Raw genomic sequence first — 9,471 nt, forward strand, 5'->3', positions numbered from 1 at the left:
CCTGTGGTCTGCATGGGATAGTTTCTAACCAAACATGCTGCCCTCTGTAAATGCTCTCCATTAAGTGCTCAGTTCCTGGGTCAAAGCTCAAGATTTATGTGTAAAAGTACCCAATGTCAGCAAGAGCAGGGCTGCTTCAAGAGAGAGAATGATTTGGGAGCCAAGGGTGACACAAGAGGGCAGTCCCAAAAGATCAGGGTACGTGGATGGGCTGCTCTTAGGGTCTATTAACAGTTCCAGTCACAGAGAGGTAAGCAAAATAAATCCAGAGTCCACTGATGGAAGCCAGTCGGGGACAACAGGAGATGGGGCTGGACACACAATATAGGGCTTGAGGTTAATCCAGGAAATCCAGTCAGCAAGTCAAGACAGTGAAGGACAAGGTGTGGGTGAACCTGCAGCACAGTTCTGGGGCCTGAGCTCAAACAAACCATGAGAAGTTGGCTGGGAGGAAGATAAAGGTGAAGGTAGTAATAATAAAGGTCAACTGGGGGCCTAATGTTGTTCATGGATTTAGTTCTTGGTGTCGGTACTGTATTGGTTTTGTGTTCATTATATTTTTTAATTGTCAGTAAGTTACTAATATAAGTAGAGGTGACACATGAATCTCTGATAAGGTTTAGTGAAATAGATTACATACTGAGTAAAAATTTCAGGAGGTATGCAACACTTTGGAAAGAGAAACAGGAGAATCCAAGATCCCTGTGCTGTTTTAGCAGACCAAATTACTAGTGTCTCACTAATCAATAAAAGTTAACAGACATTGTTAGGATAACAGGCAGAAGGAAGTCTGTAGTAAACAAATAACTTTACTCTCTGGGACTTTGAAGTCAACAACTGTAGCAATAATAGGCAAACGCTAACTATTAAAAAACTGGAAAAAATAAACCAATGAAAATTGTAATCAATGCAGAGGGAATGTGTTAAGCCAAGTTTTACCCTTATTTGCAGTCAATGGGTTTTCAGGAATATGCATTAGCATAAATCAGAGTAAATTTGTCTTGTGTTTCAAAGATAGAACACTACTGCATATTTTGACATAAATTTTAACACTCCACTTACCATCTAATAGAATAAGATTCACTTCTTTGTAATGAACAGAATATTTAATACATCTGCAGTAAAGTAAAAATAAGCTTCTGTCAGGTCCACTAGATGATTATTGATTTTAAAAATTTGTTTTTAAAAACTCATTTGCAAATTTCTGCCAGTTTCAGAGTCATGGTAACTGTGTAACTGCTTGGATTTAAATCTTGATTGATTATATCATCTTTACTGTATGCAGACCCTCTAAAGTCTTGTTATTTATAAAAATGAATTTGGCTCTGTAAGATGTAGGATTGTCCTGCAGAGGGAGATTGTGGTTTAGGGGATTTAGAGACAAGATTTGGGACCATTCTCTGGCCAGGCTGGCCTAAAAGCAGGCTGCTGCTTCACCAATACCTAAGATAAAATGCCTTGAATAAAGTAGTGCTACAGAAACATAGAACTGTGTTTCTGACATTTATCCAAAAAATCTAAAACTCTTCTGCAATGGAAATGCTGCAAATCCTGAGTTTACTTTTTTTTTAATTGACTGTTTATTTTTATAGGAATTGATACTATGCTTTTCAGTCACTTAGGAATGTTGTGTTTTATATGCAAGGGTATAATAGCAAGCCTTTAGACAAAATGAATTCTGAGAATGAGCTAAGAATGAGGCATCCTTCTGGCAGAGAAACTGGTCTTCTCATGAATAATACTAAGCAGTGTCCTTTCTTGAGTGCTTTAAAGTTAATTTACAATTTTTCTGTTATTTTTTTCTTTATAATATGCAATTTAATCCTGACTTTTCATGATGCTTGGGCAAAAATGCAGATACCATAGCACCAGTATAATGAAAGAAATCAGAAAAATAATAGTTTAATCATGATATGCATCTCTCACATGATATATAGAATAATAGGAAACCAACCATAAATTGATGTAGAGTAGGAATTAACTGCCAATTCAAAGTCCTTGCCCCAGTGCAGACATGAGGTTTAGCTCCATTACTGCAGGCTGAGCAGATAGGATGAAAAGGCAGATAGAAGCTGAGGATTACCTTCTTTATTTTTGGAAGCAGTGATGGAGGAAATGGGAATATAAATTAGTTTTATCAGTACTAGTGTATCAAAATTTATATCTCTGCCTTAAATATATGGCATATCCAATAGTACTGGAGAACGCCAGTTAGCTTGTCTTGCTTGCTCAATCTAGTTTCTCAGAAGATATGAATAATAGCTCAAATATATAGTTTATGAAGATGCCCTGATGCAATTTTCTTGTTTCACATAAGCATCCTCCAATTTCCTGTGCCACTTTAATTCTAAAACATTATATTTCAAAGAATTTTCCTATATTTTTGATAATATCATGATCAAGATTGATAGATGAGATGTACTGACTGGCAAAGAGAAGTGTGGAAAAAAATCCTACAGCTGGTATCACACACCAACCCTATTGCAGACATTCCATCTTGTATGAATAATAACAATTAATGATTATGTATGCCAAGCAAAAGCAAATATTGTCAGTTTATATAACAATTTTTTGCATATATAGCTGTTCTTTCTTCCCCTTTGTTATCCACATGCAGTTTCTCTTTTCCTCCATCTTTCTAATATGCCCAAGTAAACTATCCAAATGGAAAGTGATGCTTTTTGTCTAATAGAAAAATAGGCATTCAAAGTTTTCTTTGAGAATTTATACACTGAAAATTGAATGGTAACACTTTAGTGGAGCAAGGAAGAAAAAGCTATTTCATAAGGCATGCATTTTATGATAAAATTGAAAATTTTGAGAATTTTTGTGGTGGGTGAAGACAAGGAGAAAAGGGGTTCTTTTATTCAATGCCAAGTTGTGTGGTTACCTCTGAATTTTCCCTACCCCAAATTTTTTTGTGGAGTTTCTTTAGCTTCATCCCAAAACCACAGCCCCTAGTGATGCTGTGGGTGGGATGGAGTAACAATTTAGATGAATCCACACCACACTAAGCTCCTCCCTCACCTCCACAACCAGGACACTGAGTGACTTAGAACTCAAACTATAAAAATACATAATAGGCATCAATATTCTCACTACATTTCTTTAGGACCATTTGCTGAAATATCTCTGAAGACCTGTTCTCCATTACCAGTTCCTGCAGGGGTTTGAAATGAGCTAAAGCTGTGAACACCTGATTCCCTCACCCTCAGGTTGAACCATCACCTTTGAGCTTGGTATTTGGGTCCCCGTGTGGTTCATTAAGAAAATTAGGCAACAAAGCCATTATTTTTAAAAAGTCAGGATGCTCAGCAACCACCTAAACTAATGAAAAGAAACAGCTTAATTAAAATGTATCTTCCATCACTTAAAATACCACTTGCCTATCAGGAAATGACAGGTTCTTCTGCTTTTCATTACTGATTTATGCTAATATTGCCTCCCTTTATATATATATATATATATATATATATATATATATATATATATATATGCAGATCCATTATTGACCCTTTTTTTCCGCGCCATTTACTGTTTTTGTCACCACAACCTCACTTCTCCAGAAAGGTATAAAACCAAGGGGGAACACCCAGTCATAGGTCTGACCTGCATCGTGATTTGACATTTCATCACTGATTTAGCTGAGTGTAGTGATCCTTACAAAGCTTAGTGGCTGCTGCTTTTATCTCTCCTTGGTTATCTCCTTTTTATCTCCTTGGTTAAAAGGCTGCATGTGTGCTCACCAGGAGGAATGTTTTAGTCCTAAAGAAAGCTCCCTGATGTGACTAAATGAAGCATGTTCCTTGTGGACACCATGGTTTTGGGAAATTTTGTAGCTGTTTAAGTGAAGCATGTTCCTCACTTAATGGAGAAATTTTGATTGCAGCTAAACAATGCCAGATAAAGTTTTATTCAGAAATGTGCATTTTAACAATTTCTATAACAATTCTTTCTTTCAAACAAGGGAATAGTTTGTTTCAAGCTCTGTGTATTATTTAAACTCCAAACATATTGAACTGTTAGATCTGGTCTTTTGCATCTTCTACTTCATGGCAGAATAACCAAGCCTTGCTAAGAACTCACAAGCAGAACTGAGATCTGAGCAGAGAGCTGAGGGTTTGAATGGCTCTGACCCTGACCACAAGGGTATCAAAGGCAGCACCAGCAAACAAGAGGATAGTGGCAGAGCGCTGCTAATTTAATCTCAGAAATATGTCTTTTATATTAGGTATGTCAGTCTTTATGTTAAAAAAAGAAGAAAAAAGAATCAGAACTGAGGGAGTAATACTTTCTTTAACAAAGGTGTCCTCATGGTGGGAAAGAGAACAGCAGAAGACTGTCATCTCCTTGTTTGCCTTGATGCTTGCTACAAAGAACTTGTCTATTCTCTCCTACACATATTTAGAAAGAAGAAATCCTTCTCAAGAATATATTTTTATAGTCTAAAGTCTATAACTTTGCTGAAAAACTTTTGGATCTGTGTACAGCTTCATCCCAAACTTTCTTTCTCCAACAATTCTTCTCCAAACATGTAACACTGAGACATCTGTGGCATTTTCTGCTGACAATAATTACAATAAATTACACAAAAACTTCTGCATAAAACCTTTATTTCTGAAGGTGATGAAATGTTGGCAGCTCAATCTCAGATTTGTGTATTTAAACCAGCCTTGAAAGAGTAATTTCATTACTAACATTAAGCCTTGGAACAGATTTGAAAAAAGAATAGCACTTCAGTGTGTGGAAGATGCCAGCAATTTGATTCTGTTTTATTATCCATGTTATCCATATTATCCAGTAAAAGAACGGTCCTTTGAGTAGGGTCTAATGCCTAATGAATAACCAGATGGGAGCTTGAAGGTTGTTTTCTTCATAAGGGGTTTCTACTTTCTGTGCCTTGATTTAGACATGCAATGATCATCTGGTACCATGGGACTCTTAAAAGTACGACTCTTCTTTGTGTGTCTGAAAGGAAAACTCTTAGGTGTTAAGGATATCTTAAGGTCAGATATCTGCAACAACAGGACCAGAATGATTCTAGGTTAGATATCCAGGTGGACTGGAGACTGTAGGACAGTAACTCCAATTTTGTCTAAAATTTTCTTCAGGCCCTGTTTAGACACCTACCTCTCCTTTTTTAAGATCTGATTTTGATACTTTTTGCCTACTTTCCACACTAGTGAAATAAATGTAACAGCGATTCTTTTCTACTTCTATTTCATAGTGTAAATTCTTTAATGTAATTTTGTATTTGTATGACCTTAGGTTTCAGTGGTAGGCTGTGGATGTACTTCTGGTATATTAATATGCTATAAAGCAACAGTACATAAAATGAGAATAATTAACATTTTCCACCAAGTATTAAATTTAATATAAATTAAATACAGTTTTAACAATGAATTACTATTTCACCTTATCCATATTTTAATATAAATATGAAATATTAACATCCCCAAGGCAAAGCAGCTCCTGTAATTTAAGCCACTCCAGGAGAAAAAAAAAAAACTGCTTAAATATTCTTTGAGGGTAACTTCCTAGACTAAAAATATACAGTTGTAACTTATTTATAGCATTGTGAGTTAAATGAAATATATTGTTAATGAAAGCAAACACCACTGCTTTTACAAGCACCACTCCTTCTCCTGTTAGAGCTTGCTCCTGTGGTCCATGGCTGAGTATTTCAGGGTAACACCCTGTCAAAGCACAGGGTCAGGATTAAGGCTGGGAGAGAGAGCAAACCTACAGCCCCAAGTGGTGCTGGATTACACAGGGGTGACAGAGGATGCTGTGGACTGCAAAAACCATGCTTTTCAGACAGCTTGTTGGCATAGACCATAATGCTGTTCTTTGGCTAAGGCTTGGTCAAAGCCTTGGTTTTGAGTAAATAATTGGGTAGCTGCAAAGTCAAGAGTTTCAGGGGGTGTAGGGCTGGAAGGAGCCTGGCAAAGGAGAGCACAGGCTCCTGTAAGAGCCCTTCCCTGAAACTGGCTTCTGTTTGTCACTGCTGTGGCTCTTGGGGTCAGGCTGTCCAGGACACAGACTGAGCACTTCAGGTAGCAGCCAGGGGCTGCTGAAAGATAGAGAAAGAAACTTCAAGGTTTGCTTACTGGGGACTTGTTTGTGCCCTAAGTGTGGCCTTGGCAAAGCCTCTGGCACAGGCTAGAGCTTGGGCTGCTGTTGTGGCTGGGGTGCAGGGATGGCCCAGGTTTGCTGTTGGAGTTGGGCTGCAATAGGGCTGCCAAGAAATGTTTAGGTGACAGAAGGATTTCTTTCCCAGGAGCTGTTCATGTAGACCATGGCTGGGTGTTTTGAGATAAGGATGTTTGTTAGGGTTTAGAGTTAGAACAAGGACAAAGCCGAGTTTCAGGTAGTGTGGGGCTGTCAGAGTTTCCCCCATAATTCTAATGCAGTACTGCTGGGCTATAGTAAATGTCTGCAATATGCATCTACTAGGAGAGTGCTTAAAATAATAGTTATTTATGTTGGTAGGGAAATGTAGAAATTTGGTATTATATGGGGTTGGTTAGTTGGTATTTTTTTGGGTTTTTATCTTTTCTGTTTTGGTTAGGTTTGGTTTCCTGGGGGTAGGTATTTTTGTTGTGGTTTCTTTTGTTGTTTGGGTTTTGGTTTTTTTTGAAAATACCTAAGTGCTCCAATAGTTGAAAACATATTTTACAATTTTTGTTTTTATAGAGGTAGAAGACTCTAGAGGAGGAAAAAAAAAATATAGATATTGTAAAACAGTATCTTTCTTTCTGGAACTAGAATATTAAATAATGAAACCCATAGTAAAATGTGACCAAAGGCTCTTTGATTTTCATAACTTAGGTGCATAAGTGCATAACTTCTGTGGTGTACAGCATCTATATAGTTGAAAATTTTCTAAATATATTTTCAAAATAAAATATAAAGTCTTAAGTTGCACCAGCATAGTTCTGTGTGTGGAATCAGGGGGAAGAAAAGTGATAGTAAGCAAAAACTTCAAAAATTATTGAAGAGCCTGCCACTTCTCAATTTGTATAAACAGGTCTATAGAGAAACATGCACTACAGTAATATTCCTTAATTCCATCCTTTTCCATCTTGTCTAAAGCCAAGTCAGTTGCTGGAAATTACAGAGAAGGACTTTGCAAAGTAAGTACTGATGACATATTTTGTAGGTCTGGAAGTGGATTTCTTTCTTTAAATCTCCAGTCCAAAGTATTTTATTAGGATTTGGGTCCCCTGTAAGATGATAAAAACATCAGTTCACCTGTCCACATTTCTTGTGACAATACATGATGTCTAATGCATGAAATAAGAGTTTAGCCTTCAGTATGGGCTTGGCCACTAGAGACACATAAAGGCTGTGGAGTGGCTGCTGTAGCTAATTCACCCTGTGGGACAAGAGGCAGCATGGCCAGAGATACAATTCTTTGAGTTTCTATCTTTTCCCAAGTGTATCCACCACCCCCACCCTACCCAGAATAAATAGACAAGGATTCCAGTCCACCCTAAGTGAACAGTTCAGGGACAAGTCCTTAATCTGTGCTCTTGTGTCTAAACATAAAGTCCTGTTTTGACATTCTGAAACTCCTGGGTGAGACCTGATGACCAAAATTAGCTTCAGCTCATGTGCTTTTCCTGAATGTCAAGAAAGAAAGATGAAGGAAAGAAGAGGCAGGATTAATTACATTTTTCATTTGTTATAATTCATTGCCTGGGAGAAACTTATCAAGCAAAGTATTTAATGCATTTTTCGGAGACAACAAAGGCTTGCAAAGAGCATGTCCTCTTGGCTACAATTCCCTCTCAGCTCCCCTTCTCTCCTTCCTGAAGCCCAGAGGCAAGTAAAAGTAAAAACACTTGTAAATAACAAATTCACACAGTGTGAATCCACCCTCTTCAGTAATGCCAGCAATCCTTCATTATTTTCTAAGGATGTATCTTATCAAAATAGCTGGTATATGTTTAAATTCTACCAGAATTTTTACAGACCAGCACATTGTGGAGAGAAAAGTGGGAGCACTTTTTTGCACACTGATGTGTGTTGTCAGCTGACATTTGGGCAATTTAACCCATGACCAGCTATGGGTACAGACATAAATTGCTTTATCCCCAAGCCAAAACAGACTTTGTCTTCAATCATTAAAAGTCATGTCTGTGTAGACATAGCAAACAGGTTTCAAAGGAATATAAGCTGAAGCCAAGGAGATTCCCAGGCTTGTGCTGCTATCTGGTGGAGCTGGCTACCCCAAGGTGGCAGACTGGAAGCAAGTGCAGTGCCCAGTGCAATAGGTATGCTCATTCCTGCTATCCCAAAGGCAGAATCCATCACAATAGGCATAATATCATGATAGATGATGTCTGATCCTTGGTTGTGTGTGTAGTGGTCAGCAGCCTCGAGGGTGAGATGTGAGCTTTGAATCAGAAGCATAGATTTTCCTTCTTGCCTTGGTATGGTGTTATGAGAAAAAAATTCCTGAAGCATTCAGATAATCTTTAGTGAGTAGGGGACTCCAAAGCCACATCAGAAATCTAATATTTCCTGCCTTCTTCCATTCCTCTCAGTCTAGCACTTATCTCCCTGTGCAGCTGTGCTCTAATCCCTGTTACTCACTGGCCAGCACAGATGTGATTTTTGTGTGCGTGGTGGCTCTTAGGTGTGCTGGCCATGGCAAATCCTGGCCTGGCTGGCTGTAAATCCCTGCTGTGCCCTTAGGTTTGGTGTTTCCTCTCCTCAGACTTTTTCATTTCACAGTGAAAGAAATGTCTGTTGTAGCAGGTGTCCCTTCACTAGAGCTGTGGGAGAAAAGAAGGCAATAAAGAGTTTTGGAAGATCATTTCTGTGCCAGTGTACTCAAAACCACTAAGAATCACTTGGAACTGGGAAGGGAAGGATTGAAGAGTCGGGATCTAAAATAACATCAAGCAGATACTCTGAGAAGCAAGGAGGACATGGGCTGTCACTCAGAAGATCAGGCAGCAAAAAGGCATCCTGCCTTGATGATACAAAAGCCAGATGGCTTCTCATGAATGTCATACATATTACTTAAACTCAGCTTCTTCAGCTGATGAACTGCTTTAATACAGAGCAGCCAGTCTAATGATATTTTTGAGGATGGAAGTGTGATAAAAATTATGAGCATGCAAACTCCTAGATTGGTTCAAATTATTTATAACTTTTCACAGTCTAAGCTTCTGTCAAGTTTAGTTTCATTGCTTCTAAAAATGATATTCTAGACTGGAGTGCTAAAATAGGGAAAGCTGTCAGGGGAGGAGAAATTTCTGCTATCCAGTTCCCTATTCTTTTCTAAATAAGTTTTATTTATTCTGCTGGAGCTCAGGTTCATTTCATTTTGAGGGTCTGTGGCACACATTTGTTATGACACTGAAAACACCTCATATATTATGAAAAACTCCCTCTAGAGTTCCCAAATATCTTGAATAATGTTTTTTTTTTTGTTATGAATCTTCACTCACACTGAAA

This window comes from Taeniopygia guttata, chromosome 3, assembly GCF_048771995.1.
Source record: "Taeniopygia guttata chromosome 3, bTaeGut7.mat, whole genome shotgun sequence".
Taxonomy (NCBI): Eukaryota; Metazoa; Chordata; class Aves; order Passeriformes; family Estrildidae; genus Taeniopygia; species Taeniopygia guttata.